At 52.8% G+C, this 14580-nt stretch overlaps 1 non-coding gene across 1 annotated transcript; it reads left to right on the forward strand.

Moving 5' to 3' along the window:
* The first annotated feature begins 12913 nt into the window (after positions 1–12913).
* LOC142869894 (small nucleolar RNA U13) lies at positions 12914–13017 on the forward strand. The gene has a single exon (XR_012918441.1). It is a non-coding gene; the product is annotated as a small nucleolar RNA U13 (small nucleolar RNA).
* Positions 13018–14580: the final 1563 nt, after the last annotated feature.

A 14580-nucleotide genomic window follows, 5' to 3' on the forward strand; every position in this document is an offset into this window, starting at 1 on the left:
CAGCCCCGTGGTAGCTGGTGGGCAAGCGGAGGCCCTTGGAACACGTGTTTCCACTTTCACTGGCGCTGGGAACTAATAGCAGAAAGACCTGTGAAGCTGCTAATGGGATAATGGAGAAAGTATTTATTTATTTTTCAAAAGAGGCCCGTGAGGATCTGGGGCAGGCCCAGAGTGAGGCTGTGGCGGCGGGAGGTCAGCCCACCGTTAGCAGGGATTAAGCAGACACCGCGGAATGAGGGGGCTTCCGGAGCGGGGGCTGCAGGCAGGCGCGGCCCGGTGCTCTGGACGGCTGCTCCCTGGAGAGAGCAAGGCTGGACCCGGGGATGGAGGACTTCTAGGTAGGGGCTTCATGCTCAGTGCTTTCCTCCCCACATGCTTCCTGCTGCCCCTGTCCAAGGTACAGGCCCCCGGGGCGTCCCCACATCATCCCCTGCCCACAGGCAGTGTCCCCAACGGCTTCCCGTGGAAGGTCTGCGCAGCTGCCTCCCCGCGTGCGCAGCTTCCGGAGGGGCGTGGGCCATATCACTCCCTCAGCTGGAGCCAGGACCGTCCCAGGGAGCTGGCTCTATTGATACTCGAGAAGAGTCTTCTTCGGGAGCGAGGCACAACGGCCTGCCCTCCTTTGTGCCCTACTGAACTAGTTGTCAGCATCTTTCCAGATGATCACTGCCCTTGGACTGCCCCGCCCGAGCCCGCTTGGGAGCCGCCATTGAGCTTGAGGGCAAGAAGTCTCTTGGAGGTGGCAGTCCAAGAGCTTTCAGGCTGTGGGTGTGGGAGAGGTGCTCAAGGGGAGCTGGGCAGGTGGGACCCCCAGGCCCCCACTCCAACCAGAGCAGTCCTGCCTTGTTTCACATATTGACATCTTACCTCACATTTTTCTCCAAAATACTAAGGTGCCTACTTATTTTTAAAAAAATAATAAGCATCTTAAAAATCTTTGTTCTTGGCCGGGCGCGGTGGCTCACGCCTGTAATCCTAGCACTCTGGGAGGCCGAGGGGGGTGGATTGCTCGAGGTCAGGAGTTCGAAACCAGCCTGAGCAAGAGTGAGACCCCGTCTCTACTATAAATAGAAAGAAATTAATTGGTCAACTAATATATATATAGAAAAAATTAGCCAGGCATGGTGGTGCATGCCTGTAGTCCCAGCTACTTGAGAGGCTGAGGCAGAAGGATGGCTTGAGCCCAGGAGTTTGAGGTTGCTGTGAGCTAGGCTGACGCCATGGCACTCACTCTAGCCTGGGCAACAGAGTGAGACTCTGTCTCAAAAAACAAACAAACAAAAAAATCCTTGTTCTTTCCCATGTTACGCAGGTGAAATAGCTCAGGACTCAGAAGGGACTTGCCCAGGTCACTCAAAAGTGGAACTTGACTGCAAGTCACCAGCCTTCTGGTCCAGAACTGCTCCCACTACCCTCTGCTGGAGTAACCAGACAGAGGCTAGAAACAGCTCTCTAGGGAGTAGAGAGGTGGGAAGAAGAGTTTGGGCTGACGTTCCCAGGACCCTCGGGAAGTATTTCATCTGTCTGGACCCAGCACAAAGCCCGTGTTGTGGAAGAGGTGGCACTGACACTGGGGTGGGGGCAGCGAGGATGGCAGTGATGCATCTGCAGTAGGGTTCGGGTTGGGGTGACCCAGCCTTTGGGGCTGACCTGGACTGCAGATGGGCCCTTCCTCCCTGCAGAGCATCCCCCCCACTGTCCCCCTTCTTTCTGGCCTACCCAATGGCAAGTAGTCCTGGCCCAGGTTCTGGGGTCCTCTGTCTGTCCAAGCCAGCCTGGCTGTCTCCTCTCAACCCACCCAGGAAGGCAAAGGGTCTGGAAACTCCCACCCTGACTCTGCATCTGTTGCGTCCCCTGGTAGGTATTCCAGGATTCCTGATACCCCACATCATGCACCCAGCTGGCACCCCATGTGCCCCAGGGAGGCCTGGCTGCCCAGGGCTTGAGAGTTCACCCTTCTTGGTTGTCAGTGCCTCTCCACCAGGAAAGCTCTCAAGATTTGGGTCAGATGCAGGCCCGCTTTGCCAAGCCCTGTTCACCACAACTGCATTCTGTTTCCTCGGGAACTTGTGCTTGACACTTGTCATCATTTCCAACCTGTGCCCACCACAACTCACTCCCCTGTTCTGGTCCCTCATGCAGTCTCTTCCTTGGGGAAGCACATGGGGGATGCCCCGCTACCTCCAAGCTGCCTGGCTCTGGGACAGCAGGCTTAGTTATTCCTGGAGATTTAGGTAAATACTGGGAAGAACATCCTGACCAACAGGGGCTTGGAAACGGGAATAGGAGTTTGAGGAAGACAGTGAGATAGTTGGCCCTGGAGACAGGCTATGGGGAGGAGGCCTGACAGGCTGTCCAAGGTGGAGGTTGGAGCCCCAGTCCTGAGCCTGGCCACAGACCCAGAGTCCGTGCTTCACCCTTTTGCTTGGTAGATATTTGTCGAGCATCTCCTGGGTGCCAGGCATGTACTGGGTCTGAAGAAGAGCAGGGAGCAGGAGAGACAGTGCCTGTCACCAACACATAACTGGAAATTTCAATAGAGTGCATCGTGCTGTGACAGACAAAGAATCAAGTCAGGACACCTGACCCAGTCTAGAGGAGACTTGAGGAAGACTTTTGGAGGAAGAGTCTCAGCTGGGGCTGGGAAAGGAGAGAAGGCGGTAAACAGAAGAAGAGCGAGCCTCTGAGATCCTGGGAAGAAGAGGGCACCCAGGACCTGTGTCCCACTGAGGTACGCCCAGAAGCTCAGTTGGGGGTGGCATCAATGAGCTTTTTTCCTTTCATTGGGATTTTTCAAAAATGGATAGCCCCGTGATGAGAAAAATAAAATTAGCAGGTCACATGAATGACCAGCACCCTGGGTAGACGGCCCTCTTAGCTTGACATGTTTAGCCCAGTGTTTAGCACATAGCAGGACCTCAATAAACATTTGTTAAAGGGACGAGGTATTGGGTCAATCTGGAATTCAGTCCTCCCACTGGCCCTCTTTCTCCTCCAAACCTGCAATCTGCCTCAGCTTAGAGCCCTGCCTGGAGAGGATTAGCCTCCGAACCATCCCGAGTAATGTGCTTCCCAGGCCTCACTGCCAAGGCTGTGTCCTGTGGAGAAGTAAAAACAGTGACAGCTAACATGATCTGAGCGCTCACCATGGGCTGGGCGCGGTGCTCATCCCTTCACACGTGTGGCCCCATTGAATCCTCGTAACCATCAGCACGTGGGCGCTGCCACGATCCCCTTTGATAGGTGAGGAAATGGGAAGAGAAGTTATGTGCTCACTCAAGGTCACACAGCCGGGAGGTGCATGGATGATGGAAAGAATCACTTTGCGTGTATCTATGGGGAGTCAAGCATAGTTGAGGCCTTTAATTCTTAGAATAGTTAAGAGAAGCAAGTGTCAACCATCCCCGCAGAGTTAAGTAACTTGCCCGACCTGCGAGCTGCTCCTCTGGAATTCGGCTCCCAATACAGTGTTCTCTCGCGCTCTCCCCCCTGCACCCCGTAAGTTCCCCAGGACCTTTCCCGAACTAGTGTGCAAATAGCTGTACCCTGGTGAGCTCTGGGAGGGAACCAGCTCCGGGAGGCGAGCTGGCCCAGTGACTTGCCAGCAGGATTTATGTCCTGTCCAGGGCAGACAGTTTGGCTGCTGTATGAAAGGCTGAGCAGAGCTCCAAGATGGAACTTATTTCCATTAAACGATCACAAATGTCAGGCAGCACGGCCTGGGAGCCCCTTGCGCACGCACCCAGCCGGCGGGGGGCCGGGCCGCCCATAAGGAGCATGCCCGCTGACCTCATGGTTACTCCGAATGCAATTAGAGCCCGCTAGGAGACAGAAGGTTCCAGTGCAGAGCCTGAGCAATCTGCTCTCCAGGGGACACGGCGGCCCCTCCCGCCTGAGAGATGGCGCTGGGACAGAGGGTGTTGTTCTAATGAATTGAACAAGATCCGTTCCAATGCAGATGGATGAAGAAATTACCTGCAGATGTGACTATGCACAACGATTGTGACTGTCCAGCCTGTCACGCAGGCTTGGGGAGCCAGGGCCTCTTGGAATAGGGTTCACTCCACGCAGCCCCTGCCTCTGGGCAAGGCAGACTTGTGCCAGCCGGGGCAGATGAGAGATTGCTGCCTCTCTTGGGCCTCCCAGCCATCAGTGCTCCTTGGGCTTGTGTTGTCCAGAGGCCCGGCTGGCAGGGCGGGACTCCCCACGGGTCCTGGCTAATGGCCTGGAGAAGGCTTCTGCAGGGGCACCCAGGAAGCAAGCTGCCAGGGGTCCTCTGTGCCCACTCTGGAGAGGCCGGGTCCTCTTCCACGTGCATTGCAAAGCCTCTCCCTGGGTCTTTGAATCCCTGTGCATTTCTGCATTGTACAAAACCAGATAACCCCTTTTTAAAAAAAGACAGCTATAGCACTAGTTCCCACATTGGAGACACAGGATCCACGAGAACACTGATTCATTGATTCATTCATTCCGGCACCCACGAGGCTCCAAACTCTGGTTCTGGCTGGGACAGAGCAGAGGATCAAAGCTGGCCTGCGTCCTGGAGGAGCTCACAGTCCAGGAAAGGAGATGGACACATAAATAGCCGGTTACCACAAAGTGGATGGGCTGTTACACTGCACTACACCGTACAGCAAGTCCTCGCTGCGCACCGCGGATGGGTTCTTGGAAACTGCTACTTCAGAAGCGATGAACACCCAGTCCCCAAATAATGTTTTGTTTCATTCAATGCTGATAAGAAAAATAAATTGGTTTTGTCATACATCCTTTCACTTAAAGGTGCAGTTACCAAGAACCTATTGATGATTGGTCAAGTGAAGACTTACTGTACAGTGGGGACTCGGGCGATGACTTGCCTTGGGGGTCGAGGAAGACCGCACAGAGGAGGTGATGTCCACACTGAGAGGTGAACAGAGCTTCCGTGGGCAGGTGAGGGAGGACGGGTGTCAACAACAGGAGACCCTGCGAGGACGGCGTGGGGCAGAGGGGAGCACGCTGTGGAGCCTGGGAGGGGATGGGGGTTGCCGGGCTCGCGAGGGGCCTCGGGCACCACGCTGAAGACCACCCGTGGACTTGCAAACCTTTGAGAGACTCCTGGGGTAAGAGAAGCACGCGGCTGGATTTCCAGGTTGAGTGGTCTTGGCAGAGGGGGGCTGGAAGGAGAGGCTGGAGGCAGAGGCTGGCAACCGTCCGGCAGAGAGGAGGAGAGGGAAGGGCAGATGTGCCACCATCTTGGGGATGTACAAGCTGGTGGGTGGGGGGGAGGGAGGAGGAGTCGAGAGCCATGAGCTGGGAGGATGGGGGGCGAGAGGAAGCCCAGGTGGAAGGAGGGGAGGGATCCCCCCCTCCCGGCATGGCAGTCCAGGGCTCAGGCTTCCGGGAACCAGGACTTCCGTCGATGATCCTGGATGCTCTCAGAAGTGCTGTGAGAGCCGTTCTTCTCCTCTCAGCATCCGCCTCCACACGCCAGGTCACAGTGTTAATTCCCACTCCCTTTTCCATCCGTTTCCTCCTAACATGGAGAAGATAACTGGGAAACATTTGCAGAAGGTGTGAGGAGTCCTTTGGTGTTTTCTGAGCCCACCGGGCCCACGACGGGTGAGGGACAGAACGTCCCAAGCCCAGGCCTGCCATTGAGCCCAGTAGCTTCCTCACCCGTGGCCTTGGGGGCCTTCCTATACCTTCCCTCTCTCCTCAAGCCCCCATGCTGCCCCGAGGCCCCTCAGCAAATGACCTTGCCTCCTACCTGCCACCCAGATGACACTCTGCTCAAACACACTGGAAAGTTTCCGTCCTTCCCTCCCCTGGTCCTGGTCCCACCTGTGCTCTGGGATGTTGTGTCATCCACCATCCCTTCCCCTGTCTATCTCCTGCCCTCGACCTGCGGAGCTGGCTCCCGTCTCCTCCCTCCCAGAGTGCACCCTGCATCTGCTTTGAGCTGCTGCCTCTTCCTTCCCCTTAGAGGGCTTTCGCTTCCTGCCCTCTCCACTACCACATCCTCACCTGTCTTCACCACCAACCCCCGGCAATCTAGCTGCCCCCCCCCCCACCAGACTCTTCTGACAGAGGTCATAGCCTGGGTGGTTCTGTCCTGGTCCTATGTGGCCCCTCTGCACTCTTGTCACCCCAGACCCTTCCTTCCTTCTGAAACAGTCTCCTTCCTTGATGCCTGGCCCCCACCTGGTTCTCCCCTGGCCCCCTCTGCCACCTCCTCGGGCCACGCCGGGCAGGCTGGGATTCCCCAGTGAAGTGTCTCAGGTGCCTTTTTTTCTCTCTGCACACATTCTTCCAAAGTTTGATTACCACTCTAGCCCTGACTTCCCTGGTGACCTCCAAACCCATCTATCCAGAATCCAGCTCAATGCCTCGCACCCCAACATGTCCCATACCTGTCTCCTCCCACCCACCCTAACACTCATCCAGTCTTACGTCTCCTGCCTTGGCGAATGGCCGGCAACCGGGAGCCATCCTCCCTTCCTCTCCCTGTGCCCCATTTATCACCAGGTCCTATGTATTCAACCTTCCAAATATTTCTAGAACGACTTCTCTCCATGCCCACTCCCAGTCCTCCTCTGCCTGAAGCAGGTCCCTGCATACCTGGCCTCTCCGCCTCCCACTGCATCCCCCACCACCTCCTTTCTCTTGTCCCCCTGCCTTCCTGCTCTCCCCTGAACACACCAAGCTGCTTCCCACCTCCAAACTCTCTGGAAGGCTCTCCTGCCAGATCAGCAGTTCTCAAACTTCCCGGTCTCATGACTCTATTACACTCTGAAGAATCAACGACTCCAGGCTGGGCACGATGGCTCACGCCTGTAATCCTAGCACTCTGGGCGGCCGAGGCGGGTAGATTGCTCCAGGTCAGGAGTTTGAAACCAGCTCTGAGCAAGAGCGAGACCCTGTCTCTACTATAAATACTATAAATAGAAAGAAATTAATTGGCCAACTAATATATATAGAAAAAATTAGCCAGGCATGGTGGCAAATGCCTGTAGTCCCAGCTACTCGGGAGGCTGAGGCAGCAGGATTGCTTGAGCCCAGGAGTTTGAGGTTGCTGTGAGCCAGGCTGACGCCACAGCACTCACTCTAGCCTGGGCAACACAGTGAGACTCTGTCTCAAAGAAAAAAAAGAATCAACAACTCAAGAGTTTGCTTGTGTTTATGTGGGTTACAGCCATCACGATTTACCAAAATAGAAATTAAATTTGAGAATTTTTTTTTCTCTAACCACTAGACCTCCAGGGAGTGAATTTTTTAAAAACATTAGAATACACAAGCACATAGCCCATCAGCCGTCAGAGCACTGACATCGCCACACATCACAGAGTATCTGGAAACTCCCTCGTACACTCGTGAGAGAATGGGAGTGGAAAAGGCAAGTAGCATCTTAGTATTATTAAAATTTTCTCTTGGAAGCCCCTCAGGGGCCTTGGCCTGCCCACGCCAAGAACTGCCACACTGGACAGTCACAGGTCTGACTCGCTCACTTCATTTACGCCTCGGTGCAAACGCTGCCTCAGAAAGCCTCTGTGCCCTCATCCCCTCCTCAAGTCATTCTTCCCCACTACGACTTGCGCGTCCTTTAGAGCACTTATTGCCACCTGAAATTGTTTTCTGGCCCATGTGTTTCTCACACTAGAACACAAGCGCCAGGAGGGCAAGTGTCCAGATGCTGCTGCTACCTCGGAGGCCAGCACGGTGCCTGATGCACGGTGCACACGCACAGAAAGGTCTTTAAATGAATGATTTGCATTAAAGCAGTTGTCGCTGCATGTTAAAATCCCTCAGGGGGTTGGAGGAAGTTTCAAATTCCTGCATCTCAGACAATGAAGTCAGAATCTCAGGGGATGGACCTGACTTTGCCCAGGCATCCGTGTTTTTTTATCAGGTTCCTCGAGTAACTCTAATGTGCAGCCAAGAATGAGAGCCGCTGGTCTAGATCCTGACATCCTCACCAATGGAGAGACTGTTTATTCCTTCCTGGGTCGGAGTTACACGGGACACAAGTGATGGCAACTCTGTGTCCTACAGGTCTCCTGCTGGACCAGGCAGCCAGGCCCGAGGACAACTGGATGGAGGAAGCTATTAGGCTTTCCGCGGCGAGAACTGCCCTCCTCGGTGGCCAGTCTCCATCCAGCCCTTGGATCAAAGAGAAGGGATCGGCAGCTTCACAGGTGGCGCTGGTAATTCTCAAAGACACATCTGCAGGGCCTGCTGCACTGGGAGCGTTTTCCCCATGCTGTGATGTTGAATTCTGGAGCTTCGGTGACTTGCAGGCAATGATGATGGTTTCAGTGAACAGAGAGAGAAATGAGGCAGATCCAAAGACTTCCTTGGTCAGGGGGGAGGCTCACCTTATTGGCCTTGATTCTGAAGTGTAGCCAAGCATGGCCAGGAAATGACACGCCTATGCTCCTACCTGGGCAATGCCTCCCACGCTGAGCAATCACAGCCCCTGCCTGCTTCCAGGAACCTCAGGCTGCTGCTCCCCAGAAAGGCTGAAGTCAGCCACCACCCAACCCAAAGCAGCTCTTGAGGCTGGGGTGCCCAGCGGCTTCCAAGGGAGAGAAGAAAATTCACCCAGCGCTGTACCAGGCACTGTCCTCACATGGGCTCATTTCATCCCAGTGGTTCTCAGGGGGGAATAATGGTCCCCATTGCATAGGGGAGGAAACTGAGGCACAGAGAGGTTAGGTGATTTGCCTGGAGTCCATCAGGGTTAAAATCTCAGATCAGCTACGTGACCTTGGAGAAGTCATGTGACCTCCCCATCCCCAAATCAGCGTCCTTATCTGTACAACGGAGGAAACAGTCCCTACCTCGCAGGGTTGTTGTCATGGGTACAATGGCACTGGGCATAAGCATGAGGCAGGGAAACTGCTCAATAAATGGTAATCATGGTATTATTTGTATTGGCTCCCAAATTCAGCTTTCCATTACACCCCGCTGCTCGGAGGGAAATTACTTTCTGTGCTATGATTTGAAGTGATATTACGTGTATTAGTGTGTTCATTTGTGCAGCAGCCTATGAAGTTGGAACTTTTGTCCACCAGCGTCTGTTTGATGAAGACCCTGGGGTCTAGAGAGATCAAGTCACACGCTCAGGTCCCATGGGGGTGAGTGGCAGAGCTGGGTAAGGACCCCAGATGTCCTGACTCCCTGCCCAGGGCCTTCACCACACAGCCGCAGCCACGGAGGACTGTGGCCTCCCCGGGCATCAAGGAGAGGTGACGCCCTGGGTTCTCTGGGCAGGAGGGAGGCGGGGAAGCCCAAGGTGGGAGGGGATGCTGAGAGGAGGGTGGAGCCGTGTCCTTGATGTGGTGGCTGGGCTCAGTCAGAGCTGTCACCACAGTCCTAGGGTTTGGCTGGGACAGCAACCACCATTTCCGCCGGTGTGGCAATGCCGGGTGGATCTGAGTCTGCCAGCCTTGCCAGGGAACCCAAGCCAGGAGAGTTGAGTTGGGAGAGGGAGGACGCTCTGCCCAGCCTGGCTTGTGGCTCTCTGCCATTGGGATGGAGGTCCTACCTCCTAGGCATAGGTAGCCAGGGACCACCCTCAGCCCAGCATGTACCCGACAGAGGAGGAAACGGGCCTCAGCCCCAAGTCCTCCTCCAGGGGGAGAATAAAACCTACAATTAAGAACCTACTGGGTGCTGGGCCTTCTCCTCTGTGCTTTAAATGAATTAACGGCTTTTATTGTTATAATAGCCCAATGAGTCAGGTCTTATTATCCTCATTTTACAGATAAGAAAGGTAAAGTCCAAGGCCTGCAGTCCCGGGTGGTAGAGCCAGGATTATGCCAAAGCCTGTGATCTTTCCAGGATACTGTGGCTTTATAGGTCACAGCCACTGGCAGCCAATCAGCTCTGCCGAAGACCACTGCCACCCCTGCACCACCCCCACCAGGTACAGCAGGGTCCACCTTCTCCACCCCAGGCAGCTGCAAAGGTTTATGAGCCATTGCTACCACTTGGTTCAATTCCCAGGTGGGGCTGAGCCCCTCGCTGAGCTGGTAGGGATATGGAGATGGATAAGAAAAAATACAGTGATAAAGAGAAGTACAAGCAATGTGCTGAGAAAGGAAAGGTTGTTTTGACTAGGGGGATAAGAAAAGATACCACAGAGAAGATGGTGGCCAAGTTGAGCTTGGAAAAATAAGAAGGTGGGTCTCCTTTCCCACAGCTGGGAGGAATGTCTTGCTTTTGAGGTGTGGGTGGGGGTTAAGGGCTGTTTTCTCTAGCAGAGACCCCAGACCCTCCACAGGAGCAGGCAGCTTCCTCCCAATGGAATGCATGATAGAAGTCTTTTCTGGAAGATGGTGAGAAGGAGCCAGGGAACCGCTGAGGATGACGTAATGAGTTGGGATTGGCAGGCACCTCTTTAGGGTGGTAGAGATACTGTCATGTAATAGGGATTGGCTGTAACCAGAAGATTGAGTAACAGGGAGGATTTGGGAGTGGGGCAAAGCCACATTCCTCATGGGCGGGCAAGTAACCTGCTCTGCACAGGTATGAACTTGGACTTGGAAGAGAAAGGGTCTGTCCACAGCTCTGCGCAGCAACATGCAGTAGGACCAGAGGGAAGCAGGGCCCAATGCAAAATGAAAATCTGTTCAAAAACATTAGGAATTTCGAAAGAATGACAGCAGAGCATTAAACCAACCGTGGGGACCCTTAAGCATGGGTCACACACCCACAAAGCCAGCCCTTAAGTGTGGTAAGGATAAGGCCACATGAAGGGCAGCCACGGGAGTCGCCTTCTGGCCTAGTTGTCTCCTGACCAACACAAAGAGAACCTGCAAACACAGGTGAATAACCCTGAGCTCAGCCTAGGGCCACACAACCTTTCCTAGACTGTCAGCATGCGCCACCGAGGCATTTGTAGCTTTCACAAGTACCCAGTCCGCCCCAGCCAACCAGCATCCTCAGAGAGTCCAGGTCTTGCCTTATTTGGAGGAGAGAGGGCTTTTAAATTTCATCTCTCTGCGTTGGGGGAGCTCTAACTGCTGGGAAAAGATGTCATGCTTGGAGCCCATCTGGGGAAAAGGCCTCTGGAGCTGTTCCTTTAATTTACAGAACTGACAACCGAGGGTAGGGGCCTTTGGCAAGTACAAAGGGTGATGGCCCAGAAAAGAATCAAAGTATTAATAACGGGCTTGGCTGGCACCGTCCTCCAGTCCCCCGCCCCAGGGTTCATGTGGCTGGGAAGCCTGATGTCTCTGTTTCAACAGTGGGATCAAAACCAGCTTTCAGAGCAACATAAGCCAGGGGTAATTTTTAGCACAGACGTAACTTTCTAGTTCCTTTTTCCTACCCCTCATTTTTCAGTTGCCTTTAAAGAGGCCGCAGAGAGCTGAAAAACAAATCCAAGTTTAAAGAGACAAGTGCAAAAATGCATACTGGGCAAGAGGACAGAGCCGCCAGCTGGACAAAATGTGCCTGGAAAACAGCATCCTCTGCTTGGCAGGTGCCAGGGATTTATGGTGGAGTTTTGCAGACGTTTCATCACGTTATGAGCCAGCTCAGGAGACCCTCATAAAACTCTGCTTATATGAAAGAACAAACTAGCTGATAAAAGTCAGCTGCTGCCTATAAACGCACTGCGGGGATTGCAATTGAGTAGTGGATTTATTAGTCTGGGCTCTCCGCTCCCCACGTTAGAATCAGAAGAGCAGAGCCAGAGCACAGAGGGTCGCTCCTGCTCACATGATGGCCGACAGGCCGTGCTGACCCCCACCCCATTACTCACCCTGCCAGAGACCAGAGGGAAGACTCTCACTGCGATAAGTCACAGTGGATCTAATCTTACATTCCCCTTTCTCGCCTCCCACAAAAACCCACAAAAAGAATCAGTTACTCTCTCCATCCACGGCGGTCCCTGCACATCCTTCGTGACAGCTCGTCTAACCATGGGTTTGTCCATATGTCCGGCCTACTAAACCGTGTACTGTTTAAATTTACCTTTGTATCGCCAGCGATTACTCCTGTGCTGGGCATAGAGGGAGGCCTCCGAATGAATGGAGAGGGACGTGACAGACTGTAAGAGCCCATGTACCCAAGTTATCACTACCGCACCCCAAACAGCACGGAGGAGCTAGGGGGAACAGGGCCAAGGTGCCCCCTGGAAGTGAGGACTAGGCAGGTGCTGGGAAGAGGTGCAATGAAGTTATGAAGGCCAGTTTCTTCCCCATTGAAGGGCAGTCTTTGTGGCAGCATTTTTTCTCAAGGTTAAGGCTGATTCTCAAGGAGAGACCCTGCAACGGAATATGGGTACTTGCCAAGAATGTGGATACACTGGATCATAGTCTCTGAGGCCGGGGTCCTAATATGTTCTGCCAGGATCCAGTCTCAGAAAAGTGACTTTCCTATGCACCGCATAGAAACCAAGAAGCTTTCCAGGAATGATGGGGGGGAGGGAGAGTGCCTGGAAGGGGTACCTCCCTTCTCATCATTCCTTAAGGACTGGCTTTCTCCCACCCGGGCCTGGCGTAAAGTCCAGAAGTATGACTCTGGCAGACAGCTCAGGGTTCACTCCAACCCTCTTGGCTGTGGGATCAGGAGGAGGGTAACTGGGAAGGTTGCAGCTGGCCTGGAGAGGCTTGGAGACTGTATGTGCCATTGCCAAGTCAGACGGGGTAGCCCCACACTGGAGGAACCATGTCCTAGGCAGGGCTGGGCATTCAGAAAACCTCACTCTTGTCACAGCTGAGTAGGTATCAGGTGTTCTTTTGCCTCTGGGGCAGAGAAGGAACAGTGGGGGAAAGACCCTTTCACCAGAACCAAGAAATCCTAGTATAAATTCTGGTAATGTCACTGACAAGCTGTGGGCACTTAGAAAACTCAGTCTCAGTTTCCTCATCTACTTACTGGAGGTAAGAGCTGCGCACTTAGTAGGTACTAATAAAGCTGAAGTGAGAGCCTTTTGCAGTTCATAAGCGTGAGGACTGGGTTTTCACACTCATGTGTGAGATGTGCCTCCTTCAAACCTTGTTATGACGTCAACACATTACCCGCCTGATGTGGAAAAGATAAAAAGCTAAAGTGTAATTTCAATCCCTTAAAAGAGACAAGGTCTCACTCTGATGCTCATGCTGGAGTGCAGTGGCATCCTCATAGCTCACTGTAACCTCAAACTCTCAGGCTCAAGAGATCCTCCCCCCTCAGACTCCTCAGTATCTGGGACTATAAGCAAGCACCATCACATCTGGCTAATCATTTTATTTTTTGTAGAAATAGGATCTTGCTATGTTTCCCAGGCTGGTCTCAAGTGATCCACCCATCTCAGACTCCCAAAGTGCTGGGATTACAGGCATGAGCTACCACCCCAGCCTCAGTCCTTTAAATTTATACATTTACCCAAAGCCCTCACATATCTCCTTTCCCTTAAACCTTACAACCCTGTAAAGACATATCATCATTTTCACTATAGAGCAGAGGTAACTGAGAGAGGGGGAATCACTTGCCCAACATCACATAGCTGTTAACTTAAAGGCTGAACTGAAACTTGAATCCAAGTCTAGGTGATCAACACATGCTTCTTCCCCTCATCCCCAAACCTGCTCCTCCCAAAATGCACTCCCTCTACCTTCTCATAGGGAAAATAAATTATAAATAATCCAATGCTTGAGTAGGCTGGGAGAGTACTTGGCTTCCCCCACCTTGATCAAAGTCAGACATAACACTGTCACCATAAAGCCAGGGCAGGCGGGAGTCCTTCTCTTTAGAGTCCAGGCAACCCAGTAGCTTGGGACAAACTTTACTCTGTTTGAGAGAATAGTCTTAATTTCTATGTGCGCATGGGGTAGAGACAGGAAAGAGGGAAACCAAAATTCCATGCCAATAGACTGTCTCTCACACTGACAGGAAAGGGGGTTCTGACGGAGCTGAGGGAATACAAGAGAAAGAACTCACATTTGAGTTCTTCATCCATCACCCAGTGGCATACTAAAATGAGGAGTGCTAGTACCTCCACTAAGATGATTCTTCCTAAATTACTTTGTAAATTTACTATGATTCCAGTAAAAATACTAACAGAATTTCTTTGTTTATTGGCAGGAGAAGGATTAGCTAAATGGGAAATTCTGGGGGGAAAAAAGCCTAAAGAACAAGAATGGGATTACAGGGAGGGTTGCTAAAACCTAATAGCTATTAAGATTTTGGAAAATGGGCCGGGCGAGGTGGCTCACGCCTATAATCCTAGCACTCTGGGAGGTCGAGGCAGGCGGATTGCTCAAGGTCAGGAGTTCAAAACCAGCCTGAGGGAGACCCCGTCTCTACCATAAAAATAGAAAGAAATTAATTGGCCAACTAATATATATAATATAAAAATCACCCAGGCATGGTGGCTCGTGCCTGTAGTCCCAGCTACTCGGGAGGCTGAGGCAGGAGGATCGCTTGAGCCCAGGAGTTTGAGGTTGCTGTGAGCTAGGCTGACACCACGGCACCCATTCTAGCCTAGGCAAGAAAGCGAGACTCTGTCTCAAAAAAAAAAAAAAAAAAAAAAAGATTTTGGAAAATGTCCATCGGTAAGGGGCCAGTTAAATAAATTATGGTATACCCACACAATAGAAAACTAGGCAACTA

Source organism: Microcebus murinus, chromosome 2, assembly GCF_040939455.1.
Source record: "Microcebus murinus isolate Inina chromosome 2, M.murinus_Inina_mat1.0, whole genome shotgun sequence".
NCBI lineage: Eukaryota > Metazoa > Chordata > Mammalia > Primates > Cheirogaleidae > Microcebus > Microcebus murinus.